Source organism: Pleurodeles waltl, chromosome 9, assembly GCF_031143425.1.
Source record: "Pleurodeles waltl isolate 20211129_DDA chromosome 9, aPleWal1.hap1.20221129, whole genome shotgun sequence".
Taxonomy (NCBI): domain Eukaryota; kingdom Metazoa; phylum Chordata; class Amphibia; order Caudata; family Salamandridae; genus Pleurodeles; species Pleurodeles waltl.
In genome coordinates, this window is record NC_090448.1 from 176,310,531 (window position 1) to 176,324,816 (window position 14,286).

Below are 14,286 nucleotides of genomic sequence, written 5' to 3' on the forward strand. Positions count from 1 at the left end.
TCTAGCTCAGCCGGCACCTAGGGAAACCTACCAAACCTGTGCATTTCAGAAAACTAGAGACCTAGGGGAATCCAAGATGAGGTGACTTGTGTGGCTCGGACCAGGTTCTGTTACCCTGAATCCTTTGCAAACCTCAAAATTTGGCTAAAAAAACACATTTTCCTCACATTTCTGTGGCAGAAAGTTCTGGAATCTGAGAGGAGCCACAAATTTCCTTCCACCCAGCGATCCCCAAGTCACCCGATAAAAATGATACCTCACTTGTGTGGGTAGGCCTAGCGCCCGCAACAGGAAACGCCCCAAAGCGCAACGTGGACACATCCAAATTTTTGAAAGAAAACAGAGGTGTTTTTTGCAAAGTGACTACCTGTAGATTTTGACCTCTAGCTCAGCCGGCACCTAGGGAAACCTACCAAACCTGTGCATTTCTGAAAACTAGAGACCTAGGGGAATCCAAGATGAGGTGACTTGTGTGGCTCGGACCAAGTTCTGTTACTCTGACTCCTTTGCAAACCTCAAAATTTGGCTAAAAAAACACATGTTCCTCACATTTCTGTGGCAGAAAGTTCTGGAATCTGAGAGGAGCCACAAATTTCCTTCCAACCAGCGTTCCCCCATGTCTCCCGATAAAAATGATACCTCACTTGTGTGGGTAGGCCTAGCGCCCGCGACAGGAAACGCCCCAAAGCGCAACGTGGACACATTCAAATTTTTGAAAGAAAACAGAGGTGTTTTGTGCAAAGTGCCTACCTGTAGATTTTGGCCTCTAGCTCAGCCAGCACCTAGGGAAACCTACCAAACCTGTGCATTTCTGAAAACTAGAGACCTAGGGGAATCCAAGATGAGGTGACTTGTGTGGCTCGGACCAGGTTCGGTTACCCTGAATCCTTTGCAAACCTCAAAATTTGGCTAAAAAAACACATGTTCCTCACATTTCTGTGGCAGAAAGTTCTGGAATCTGAGAGGAGCCACAAATTTCCTTCCACCCAGCGTTCCCCCAAGTATCCCGATAAAAATGATACCTCACTTGTGTGGCTAGGCCTAGCGCCCGCGACAGGAAACGCCCCAAAGCGCATCGTGGACACATCCACATTTTTGAAAGAAAACAGAGGTGTTTTTTGCAAAGTGCCTACCTGTAGATTTTGGCCTCTAGCTCAGCCGGCACCTAGGGAAACCTACCAAACCTGTGCATTTCTGAAAACTAGAGACCTAGGGGAATCCAAGATGAGGTGACTTGTGTGGCTCGGACCAAGTTCTGTTACTCTGACTCCTTAGCAAACCTCAAAATTTGGGTAAAAAAACACATGTTCCTCACATTTCTGTGGCAGAAAGTTCTGGAATCTGAGAGGAGCCACAAATTTCCTTCCACCCAGCGTTGCCCAAAGTCTCCCGATAAAAATGATACCTCACTTGTGTGGGTAGGCCTAGAGCCCGCGACAGGAAACGCCCCAAAGCATAACGTGGACACATCCAAATTTTTTAAAGAAAACAGAGGTGTTTTTTGCAAAGTGCCTACCTGTAGATTTTGACCTCTAGCTCAGCCGGCACCTAGGGAAACCTACCAAACCTGTGCTTTCCTGAAAACTAGAGACCTAGGGGCATCCAAGATGAGGTGACTTCAGTGGCTCGGACCAAGTTCTGTTACCCTGACTCCTTTGCAAATCTCAAAATTTGGCTAAAAAAACACATGTTCCTCACATTTCTGTGGCAGAAAGTTCTGGAATCTGAGAGGAGCCACAAATTTCCTTCCACCCAGCGTTCCCCCAAGTCTCCCGATAAAAATGATACCTCACTTGTGTGGGTAGGCCTAGCGCCCGCGACAGGAAACGCCCCAAAGCGCATCGTGGACACATCCACATTTTTGAAAGAAAACAGAGGTGTTTTTTGCAAAGTGCCTACCTGTAGATTTTATCCTCTAGCTCAGCCGGCACCTAGGGAAACCTACCAAACCTGTGCATTTCTGAAAATTAGAGACCTAGGGGAATCCAAGATGAGGTGACTTGTGTGGCTCGGACCAAGTTCTGTTACTCTGACTCCTTTGCAAACCTCAAAATTTGGCTAAAAAAACACATGTTCCTCACATTTCTGTGGCAGAAAGTTCTGGAATCTGAGAGGAGCCACATATTTCCTTCCACCCAGCGTTCCCCCAAGTCTCCCGATAAAAATGATACCTCACTTGTGTGGGTAGGCCTAGCGCCCGCGACAGGAAACGCCCCAAAGCGCAACGTGGACACATCCACATTTTTTAAAGAAAACAGAGGTGTTTTTTGCAAAGTGCCTACCTGTAGATTTTGGCCTCTAGCTCAGCCGGCACCTAGGGAAACCTACCAAACCTGTGCATTTCTGAAAATTAGAGACCTAGGGGAATCCAAGATGAGGTGACTTGTGTGGCTCGGACCAAGTTCTGTTACTCTGACTCCTTTGCAAACCTCAAAATTTGGCTAAAAAAACACATGTTCCTCACATTTCTGTGGCAGAAAGTTCTGGAATCTGAGAGGAGCCACAAATTTCCTTCCACCCAGCGTTGCCCCAAGTCTCCCGATAAAAATGATACCTCACTTGTGTGGATAGGCCTAGCGCCCGCGACAGGAAACGCCCCAAAGCATAACGTGGACACATCCAAATTTTTTAAAGAAAACAGAGGTGTTTTTTGCAAAGTGCCTACCTGTAGATTTTGACCTCTAGCTCAGCCGGCACCTAGGGAAACCTACCAAACCTGTACATTTCTGAAAACTAGAGACCTAGGGGAATCGAAGATGAGGTGACTTGTGTGGCTCGGACCAAGTTCTGTTACCCTGACTCCATTGCAAACCTCAAAATTTGGCTAAAAAAACACATGTTCCTCACATTTCTGTGGCAGAAAGTTCTGGAATCTGAGTGGAGCCACAAATTTCCTTCCACCCAGCGTTCCCCCAAGTCTCCCGATAAAAATGATACCTCACTTGTGTGGGTAGGCCTAGCGCCCGCGACAGGAAACGCCCCAAAGCGCAACGTGGACACATCCAAATTTTTTAAAGAAAACAGAGGTGTTTTTTGCAAAGTGCCTACCTGTAGATTTTGGCCTCTAGCTCAGCCGGCACCTAGGGAAACCTACCAAACCTGTGCATTTCTGAAAACTAGAGACCTAGGGGAATCCAAGATGAGGTGACTTGTGTGGCTCGGACCAGGTTCTGTTACCCTGAATCCTTTGCAAACCTCAAAATTTGGATAAAAAAACACATGTTCCTCACATTTCTGTGGCAGAAAGTTCTGGAATCTGAGAGGAGCCACAAATTTCCTTCCACCCAGCGTTCCCCCAAGTCTCCCGATAAAAATGATACCTCACTTGTGTGGGTAGGCCTAGCGCCCGCGACAGGAAACGCCCCAAAGCATAACGTGGACACATCCAAATTTTTTAAAGAAAACAGAGGTGTTTTTTGCAAAGTGCCTACCTGTAGATTTTGACCTCTAGCTCAGCCGGCACCTAGGGAAACCTACCAAACCTGTACATTTCTGAAAACTAGAGACCTAGGGGAATCCAAGATGAGGTGACTTGTGTGGCTCGGACCAAGTTCTGTTACCCTGACTCCTTTGCAAACCTCAAAATTTGGCTAAAAAAACACATGTTCCTCACATTTCTGTGGCAGAAAGTTCTGGAATCTGAGAGGAGCCACAAATTTCCTTCCACCCAGCGTTCCCCCAAGTCTCCCGATAAAAATGATACCTCACTTGTGTGGGTAGGCCTAGCGCCCGCGACAGGAAACGCCCCAAAGCGCAACGTGGACACATCCAAATTTTTTCAAGAAAACAGAGGTGTTTTTTGCAAAGTGCCTACCTGTAGATTTTGGCCTCTAGCTCAGCCGGCACCTAGGGAAACCTACAAAACTTGTGCATTTCTGAAAACTAGATACCTAGGGCAATCCAAGATGGGGTGACTTGTGTGGCTCGGACCAGGTTCTGTTACCCTGAATCCTTTGCAAACCTCAAAATTTGGCTAAAAAAACACATGTTCCTCACATTTCTGTGGCAGAAAGTTCTGGAATCTGAGAGGAGCCACAAATTTCCTTCCACCCAGCGTTCCCCCAAGTCTCCCGATAAAAATGATACCTCACTTGTGTGGGTAGGCCTAGCGCCCGCGACAGGAAACGCCCCAAAGCGCAACGTGGACACATCCAAATTTTTTAAAGAAAACAGAGGTGTTTTTTGCAAAGTGCCTACCTGTAGATTTTGGCCTCTAGCTCAGCCGGCACCTAGGGAAACCTACCAAACCTGTGCATTTCTGAAAACTAGAGACCTAGGGGAATCCAAGATGAGGTGACTTGTGTGGCTCGGACCAGGTTCTGTTACCCTGAATCCTTTGCAAACCTCAAAATTTGGCTAAAAAAACACATGTTCCTCACATTTCTGTGGCAGAAAGTTCTGGAATCTGAGAGGAGCCACAAATTTCCTTCCACCCAGCGTTCCCCCAAGTCTCCCGATAAAAATGATATCTCACTTGTGTGGGTAGGCCTAGCGCCCGCAACAGGAAACGCCCCAAAGCGCAACGTGGACACATCCAAATTTTTGAAAGAAAACAGAGGTGTTTTTTGCAAAGTGCCTACCTGTAGATTTTGACCTCTAGCTCAGCCGGCACCTAGGGAAACCTACCAAACCTGTGCATTTCTGAAAACTAGAGACCTAGGGGAATCCAAGATGAGGTGACTTGTGTGGCTCGGACCAAGTTCTGTTACTCTGACTCCTTTGCAAACCTCAAAATTTGGCTAAAAAAACACATGTTCCTCACATTTCTGTGGCAGAAAGTTCTGGAATCTGAGAGGAGCCACAAATTTCCTTCCACCCAGCGTTCCCCCAAGTCTCCCGATAAAAATGATACCTCACTTGTGTGGGTAGGCCTAGCGCCCGCGACAGGAAACGCCCCAAAGCGCAACGTGGACACATCCAAATTTTTGAAAGAAAACAGAGGTGTTTTTTGCAAAGTGCCTACCTGTAGATTTTGGCCTCTAGCTCAGCCGGCACCTAGGGAAACCTACCAAACTTGTGCATTTCTGAAAACTAGAGACCTAGGGCAATCCAAGATGGGGTGACTTGTGTGGCTCGGACCAGGTTCTGTTACCCTGAATCCTTTGCAAACCTCAAAATTTGGCTAAAAAAACACATGTTCCTCACATTTCTGTGGCAGAAAGTTCTGGAATCAGAGAGGAGCCACAAATTTCCTTCCACCCAGCGTTCCCCCAAGTCTCCCGATAAAAATGATACCTCACTTGTGTGGGTAGGCCTAGCGCCCGCGACAGGAAACGCCCCAAAGCGCATCGTGGACACATCCACATTTTTGAAAGAAAACAGAGGTGTTTTTTGCAAAGTGCCTACCTGTAGATTTTGGCCTCTAGCTCAGCCGGCACCTAGGGAAACCTACCAAACCTGTGCATTTCTGAAAATTAGAGACCTAGGGGAATCCAAGATGAGGTGACTTGTGTGGCTCGGACCAAGTTCTGTTACTCTGACTCCTTTGCAAACCTCAAAATTTGGCTAAAAAAACACATGTTCCTCACATTTCTGTGGCAGAAAGTTCTGGAATCTGAGAGGAGCCACAAATTTCCTTCCACCCAGCGTTCCCCCAAGTCTCCCGATAAAAATGATACCTCACTTGTGTGGGTAGGCCTAGCGCCCGCGACAGGAAACGCCCCAAAGCGCAACGTGGACACATCCACATTTTTTAAAGAAAACAGAGGTGTTTTTTGCAAAGTGCCTACCTGTAGATTTTGGCCTCTAGCTCAGCCGGCACCTAGGGAAACCTACCAAACCTGTGCATTTCTGAAAATTAGAGACCTAGGGGAATCCAAGATGAGGTGACTTGTGTGGCTCGGACCAAGTTCTGTTACTCTGACTCCTTTGCAAACCTCAAAATTTGGCTAAAAAAACACATGTTCCTCACATTTCTGTGGCAGAAAGTTCTGGAATCTGAGAGGAGCCACAAATTTCCTTCTACCCAGCGTTGCCCCAAGTCTCCCGATAAAAATAATACCTCACTTGTGTGGGTAGGCCTAGCGCCCGCGACAGGAAACGCCCCAAAGCATAACGTGGACACATCCAAATTTTTTAAAGAAAACAGAGGTGTTTTTTGCAAAGTGCCTACCTGTAGATTTTGACCTCTAGCTCAGCCGGCACCTAGGGAAACCTACCAAACCTGTACATTTCTGAAAACTAGAGACCTAGGGGAATCCAAGATGAGGTGACCTGTGTGGCTCGGACCAAGTTCTGTTACCCTGACTCCATTGCAAACCTCAAAATTTGGCTAAAAAAACACATGTTCCTCACATTTCTGTGGCAGAAAGTTCTGGAATCTGAGAGGAGCCACAAATTTCCTTCCACCCAGCGTTCCCCCAAGTCTCCCGATAAAAATGATACCTCACTTGTGTGGGTAGGCCTAGCGCCCGCGACAGGAAACGCCCCAAAGCGCAACGTGGACACATCCAAATTTTTTAAAGAAAACAGAGGTGTTTTTTGCAAAGTGCCTACCTGTAGATTTTGGCCTCTAGCTCAGCCGGCACCTAGGGAAACCTACCAAACCTGTGCATTTCTGAAAACTAGATACCTAGGGGAATCCAAGATGAGGTGACTTGTGTGGCTCGGACCAGGTTCTGTTACCCTGAATCCTTTGCAAACCTCAAAATTTGGCTAAAAAAACACATGTTCCTCACATTTCTGTGGCAGAAAGTTCTGGAATCTGAGAGGAGCCACAAATTTCCTTCCACCCAGCGTTCCCCCAAGTCTCCCGATAAAAATGATACCTCACTTGTGTGGTTAGGCCTAGCGCCCGCGACAGGAAACGCCCCAAAGCATAACGTGGACACATCCAAATTTTTTAAAGAAAACAGAGGTGTTTTTTGCAAAGTGCCTACCTGTAGATTTTGACCTCTAGCTCAGCCGGCACCTAGGGAAACCTACCAAACCTGTACATTTCTGAAAACTAGAGACCTAGGGGAATCCAAGATGAGGTGACTTGTGTGGCTCGGACCAAGTTCTGTTACCCTGACTCCTTTGCAAACCTCAAAATTTGGCTAAAAAAACAAATGTTCCTCACATTTCTGTGGCAGAAAGTTCTGGAATCTGAGAGGAGCCACAAATTTCCTTCCACCCAGCGTTCCCCCAAGTCTCCCGATAAAAATGATATCTCACTTGTGTGGGTAGGCCTAGCGCCCGCAACAGGAAACGCCCCAAAGCGCAACGTGGACACATCCAAATTTTTGAAAGAAAACAGAGGTGTTTTTTGCAAAGTGCCTACCTGTAGATTTTGACCTCTAGCTCAGCCGGCACCTAGGGAAACCTACCAAACCTGTGCATTTCTGAAAACTAGAGACCTAGGGGAATCCAAGATGAGGTGACTTGTGTGGCTCGGACCAAGTTTTGTTACTCTGACTCCTTTGCAAACCTCAAAATTTGGCTAAAAAAACACATGTTCCTCACATTTCTGTGGCAGAAAGTTCTGGAATCTGAGAGGAGCCACAAATTTCCTTCCACCCAGCGTTCCCCCAAGTCTCCCGATAAAAATGATACCTCACTTGTGTGGGTAGGCCTAGCGCCCGCGACAGGAAACGCCCCAAAGCGCAACGTGGACACATCCAAATTTTTGAAAGAAAACAGAGGTGTTTTTTGCAAAGTGCCTACCTGTAGATTTTGGCCTCTAGCTCAGCCGGCACCTAGGGAAACCTACCAAACTTGTGCATTTCTGAAAACTAGAGACCTAGGGCAATCCAAGATGGGGTGACTTGTGTGGCTCGGACCAGGTTCTGTTACCCTGAATCCTTTGCAAACCTCAAAATTTGGCTAAAAAAACACATGTTCCTCACATTTCTGTGGCAGAAAGTTCTGGAATCAGAGAGGAGCCACAAATTTCCTTCCACCCAGCGTTCCCCCAAGTCTCCCGATAAAAATGATACCTCACTTGTGTGGGTAGGCCTAGCGCCCGCGACAGGAAACGCCCCAAAGCGCATCGTGGACACATCCACATTTTTGAAAGAAAACAGAGGTGTTTTTTGCAAAGTGCCTACCTGTAGATTTTGGCCTCTAGCTCAGCCGGCACCTAGGGAAACCTACCAAACCTGTGCATTTCTGAAAATTAGAGACCTAGGGGAATCCAAGATGAGGTGACTTGTGTGGCTCGGACCAAGTTCTGTTACTCTGACTCCTTTGCAAACCTCAAAATTTGGCTAAAAAAACACATGTTCCTCACATTTCTGTGGCAGAAAGTTCTGGAATCTGAGAGGAGCCACAAATTTCCTTCCACCCAGCGTTCCCCCAAGTCTCCCGATAAAAATGATACCTCACTTGTGTGGGTAGGCCTAGCGCCCGCGACAGGAAACGCCCCAAAGCGCAACGTGGACACATCCACATTTTTTAAAGAAAACAGAGGTGTTTTTTGCAAAGTGCCTACCTGTAGATTTTGGCCTCTAGCTCAGCCGGCACCTAGGGAAACCTACCAAACCTGTGCATTTCTGAAAATTAGAGACCTAGGGGAATCCAAGATGAGGTGACTTGTGTGGCTCGGACCAAGTTCTGTTACTCTGACTCCTTTGCAAACCTCAAAATTTGGCTAAAAAAACACATGTTCCTCACATTTCTGTGGCAGAAAGTTCTGGAATCTGAGAGGAGCCACAAATTTCCTTCTACCCAGCGTTGCCCCAAGTCTCCCGATAAAAATGATACCTCACTTGTGTGGGTAGGCCTAGCGCCCGCGACAGGAAACGCCCCAAAGCATAACGTGGACACATCCAAATTTTTTAAAGAAAACAGAGGTGTTTTTTGCAAAGTGCCTACCTGTAGATTTTGACCTCTAGCTCAGCCGGCACCTAGGGAAACCTACCAAACCTGTACATTTCTGAAAACTAGAGACCTAGGGGAATCCAAGATGAGGTGACCTGTGTGGCTCGGACCAAGTTCTGTTACCCTGACTCCATTGCAAACCTCAAAATTTGGCTAAAAAAACACATGTTCCTCACATTTCTGTGGCAGAAAGTTCTGGAATCTGAGAGGAGCCACAAATTTCCTTCCACCCAGCGTTCCCCCAAGTCTCCCGATAAAAATGATACCTCACTTGTGTGGGTAGGCCTAGCGCCCGCGACAGGAAACGCCCCAAAGCGCAACGTGGACACATCCAAATTTTTTAAAGAAAACAGAGGTGTTTTTTGCAAAGTGCCTACCTGTAGATTTTGGCCTCTAGCTCAGCCGGCACCTAGGGAAACCTACCAAACCTGTGCATTTCTGAAAACTAGAGACCTAGGGGAATCCAAGATGAGGTGACTTGTGTGGCTCGGACCAGGTTCTGTTACCCTGAATCCTTTGCAAACCTCAAAATTTGGCTAAAAAAACACATGTTCCTCACATTTCTGTGGCAGAAAGTTCTGGAATCTGAGAGGAGCCACAAATTTCCTTCCACCCAGCGTTCCCCCAAGTCTCCCGATAAAAATGATACCTCACTTCTGTGGTTAGGCCTAGCGCCCGCGACAGGAAACGCCCCAAAGCATAACGTGGACACATCAAAATTTTTTAAAGAAAACAGAGGTGTTTTTTGCAAAGTGCCTACCTGTAGATTTTGACCTCTAGCTCAGCCGGCACCTAGGGAAACCTACCAAACCTGTACATTTCTGAGAACTAGAGACCTAGGGGAATCCAAGATGAGGTGACTTGTGTGGCTCGGACCAAGTTCTGTTACCCTGACTCCTTTGCAAACCTCAAAATTTGGCTAAAAAAACACATGTTCCTCACATTTCTGTGGCAGAAAGTTCTGGAATCTGAGAGGAGCCACAAATTTCCTTCCACCCAGCGTTCCCCCAAGTCTCCCGATAAAAATGATACCTCACTTGTGTGGGTAGGCCTAGCGCCCGCGACAGGAAACGCCCCAAAGCGCAACGTGGACACATCCAAATTTTTTCAAGAAAACAGAGGTGTTTTTTGCAAAGTGCCTACCTGTAGATTTTGGCCTATAGCTCAGCCGGCACCTAGGGAAACCTACCAAACTTGTGCATTTCTGAAAACTAGATACCTAGGGCAATCCAAGATGGGGTGACTTGTGTGGCTCGGACCAGGTTCTGTTACCCTGAATCCTTTGCAAACCTCAAAATTTGGCTAAAAAAACACATGTTCCTCACATTTCTGTGGCAGAAAGTTCTGGAATCTGAGAGGAGCCACAAATTTCCTTCCACCCAGCGTTCCCCCAAGTCTCCCGATAAAAATGATACCTCACTTGTGTGGGTAGGCCTAGCGCCCGCGACAGGAAACGCCCCAAAGCGCAACGTGGACACATCCAAATTTTTTAAAGAAAACAGAGGTGTTTTTTGCAAAGTGCCTACCTGTAGATTTTGGCCTCTAGCTCAGCCGGCACCTAGGGAAACCTACCAAACCTGTGCATTTCTGAAAACTAGAGACCTAGGGGAATCCAAGATGAGGTGACTTGTGTGGCTCGGACCAGGTTCTGTTACCCTGAATCCTTTGCAAACCTCAAAATTTGGCTAAAAAAACACATGTTCCTCACATTTCTGTGGCAGAAAGTTCTGGAATCTGAGAGGAGCCACAAATTTCCTTCCACCCAGCGTTCCCCCAAGTCTCCCGATAAAAATGATATCTCACTTGTGTGGGTAGGCCTAGCGCCCGCAACAGGAAACGCCCCAAAGCGCAACGTGGACACATCCAAATTTTTGAAAGACAACAGAGTTGTTTTTTGCAAAGTGCCTACCTGTAGATTTTGACCTCTAGCTCAGCCGGCACCTAGGGAAACCTACCAAACCTGTGCATTTCTGAAAACTAGAGACCTAGGGGAATCCAAGATGAGGTGACTTGTGTGGCTCGGACCAAGTTCTGTTACTCTGACTCCTTTGCAAACCTCAAAATTTGGCTAAAAAAACACATGTTCCTCACATTTCTGTGGCAGAAAGTTCTGGAATCTGAGAGGAGCCACAAATTTCCTTCCACCCAGCGTTCCCCCAAGTCTCCCGATAAAAATGATACCTCACTTGTGTGGGTAGGCCTAGCGCCCGCGACAGGAAACGCCCCAAAGCGCAACGTGGACACATCCAAATTTTTTCAAGAAAACAGAGGTGTTTTTTGCAAAGTGCCTACCTGTAGATTTTGGCCTCTAGCTCAGCCGGCACCTAGGGAAACCTACCAAACTTGTGCATTTCTGAAAACTAGAGACCTAGGGCAATCCAAGATGGGGTGACTTGTGTGGCTCGGACCAGGTTCTGTTACCCTGAATCCTTTGCAAACCTCAAAATTTGGCTAAAAAAACACATGTTCCTCACATTTCTGTGGCAGAAAGTTCTGGAATCAGAGAGGAGCCACAAATTTCCTTCCACCCAGCGTTCCCCCAAGTCTCCCGATAAAAATGATACCTCACTTGTGTGGGTAGGCCTAGCGCCCGCGACAGGAAACGCCCCAAAGCGCATTGTGGACACATCCAAATTTTTGAAAGAAAACAGAGGTGTTTTTTGCAAAGTGCCTACCTGTAGATTTTGGCCTCTAGCTCAGCCGGCACCTAGGGAAACCTACCAAACCTGTGCATTTCTGAAAACTAGAGACCTAGGGGAATCCAAGATGAGGTGACTTGTGTGGCTCGGACCAAGTTCTGTTACTCTGACTCCTTTGCAAACCTCAAAATTTGGCTAAAAAAACACATCTTCCTCACATTTCTGTGGCAGAAAGTTCTGGAATCTGAGAGGAGCCACAAATTTCCTTCCACCCAGCGTTGCCCCAAGTCTCCCGATAAAAATGATACCTCACTTGTGTGGGTAGGCCTAGCGCCTGCGACAGGAAACGCCCCAAAGCGCAACGTGGACACATCCAAATTTTTGAAAGAAAACAGAGGTGTTTTTTGCAAAGAGCCTACCTGTAGATTTTGGCCTCTAGCTCAGCCGGCACCTAGGGAAACCTACCAAACTTGTGCATTCCTGAAAACTAGAGACCTAGGGCAATCCAAGATGGGGTGACTTGTGTGGCTCGGACCAGGTTCTGTTACCCTGAATCCTTTGCAAACCTCAAAATTTGGCTAAAAAAACACATGTTCCTCACATTTCTGTGGCAGAAAGTTCTGGAATCAGAGAGGAGCCACAAATTTCCTTCCACCCAGCGTTCCCCCAAGTCTCCCGATAAAAATGATACCTCACTTGTGTGGGTAGGCCTAGCGCCCGCGACAGGAAACGCCCCAAAGCGCATTGTGGACACATCCAAATTTTTTAAAGAAAACAGAGGTGTTTTTTGCAAAGTGCCTACCTGTAGATTTTGGCCTCTAGCTCAGCCGGCACCTAGGGAAACCTACCAAACCTGTGCATTTCTGAAAACTAGAGACCTAGGGGAATCCAAGATGAGGTGACTTGTGTGGCTCGGACCAAGTTCTGTTACTCTGACTCCTTTGCAAACCTCAAAATTTGGCTAAAAAAACACATGTTCCTCACATTTCTGTGGCAGAAAGTTCTGGAATCTGAGAGGAGCCACAAATTTCCTTCCACCCAGCGTTCCCCCAAGTCTCCCGATAAAAATGATACCTCACTTGTGTGGGTAGGCCTAGCGCCCGCGACAGGAAACGCCCCAAAGCGCAACGTGGACACATCCAAATTTTTGAAAGAAAACAGAGGTGTTTTGTGCAAAGTGCCTACCTGTAGATTTTGGCCTCTAGCTCAGCCAGCACCTAGGGAAACCTACCAAACCTGTGCATTTCTGAAAACTAGAGACCTAGGGGAATCCAAGATGAGGTGACTTGTGTGGCTCGGACCAGGTTCGGTTACCCTGAATCCTTTGCAAACCTCAAAATTTGGCTAAAAAAACACATGTTCCTCACATTTCTGTGGCAGAAAGTTCTGGAATCTGAGAGGAGCCACAAATTTCCTTCCACCCAGCGTTCCCCCAAGTCTCCCGATAAAAATGATATCTCACTTGTGTGGGTAGGCCTAGCGCCCGCGACAGGAAACGCCCCAAAGCGCATCGTGGACACATCCACATTTTTGAAAGAAAACAGAGGTGTTTTTTGCAAAGTGCCTACCTGTAGATTTTGGCCTCTAGCTCAGCCGGCACCTAGGGAAACCTACCAAACCTGTGCATTTCTGAAAACTAGAGACCTAGGGGAATCCAAGATGAGGTGACTTGTGTGACTCGGACCAAGTTCTGTTACTCTGACTCCTTTGCAAACCTCAAAATGTGGCTAAAAAAACACATGTTCCTCACATTTCTGTGGCAGAAAGTTCTGGAATCTGAGAGGAGCCACAAATTTCCTTCCACCCAGCGTTGCCCAAAGTCTCCCGATAAAAATGATACCTCACTTGTGTGGGTAGGCCTAGCGCCCGCGACAGGAAACGACCCAAAGCATAACGTGGACACATCCAAATTTTTTAAAGAAAACAGAGGTGTTTTTTGCAAAGTGCCTACCTGTAGATTTTGACCTCTAGCTCAGCCGGCACCTAGGGAAACCTACCAAACCTGTGCATTTCTGAAAATTAGAGACCTAGGGGAATCCAAGATGAGGTGACTTGTGTGGCTCGGACCAAGTTCTGTTACTCTGACTCCTTTGCAAACCTCAAAATTTGGCTAAAAAAACACATGTTCCTCACATTTCTGTGGCAGAAAGTTCTGGAATCTGAGAGGAGCCACAAATTTCCTTCCACCCAGCGTTCCCCCAAGTCTCCCGATAAAAATGATACCTCACTTGTGTGGGTAGGCCTAGCGCCCGCGACAGGAAACGCCCCAAAGCGCAACGTGGACACATCCAAATTTTTTAAAGAAAACAGAGGTGTTTTTTGCAAAGTGCCTACCTGTAGATTTTGGCCTCTAGCTCAGCCGGCACCTAGGGAAACCTACCAAACCTGTGCATTTCTGAAAATTAGAGACCTAGGGGAATCCAAGATGACGTGACTTGTGTGGCTCGGACCAAGTTCTGTTACTCTGACTCCTTTGCAAACCTCAAAATTTGGCTAAAAAAACACATGTTCCTCACATTTCTGTGGCAGAAAGTTCTGGAATCTGAGAGGAGCCACAAATTTCCTTCCACCCAGCGTTGCCCCAAGTCTCCCGATAAAAATGATACCTCACTTGTGTGGGTAGGCCTAGCGCCCGCGACAGGAAACGCCCCAAAGCATAACGTGGACACATCCAAATTTTTTAAAGAAAACAGAGGTGTTTTTTGCAAAGTGCCTACATGTAGATTTTGACCTCTAGCTCAGCCGGCACCTAGGGAAACCTACCAAACCTGTACATTTCTGAAAACTAGAGACCTAGGGGAATCCAAGATGAGGTGACTTGTGTGGCTCGGACCAAGTTCTGTTACCC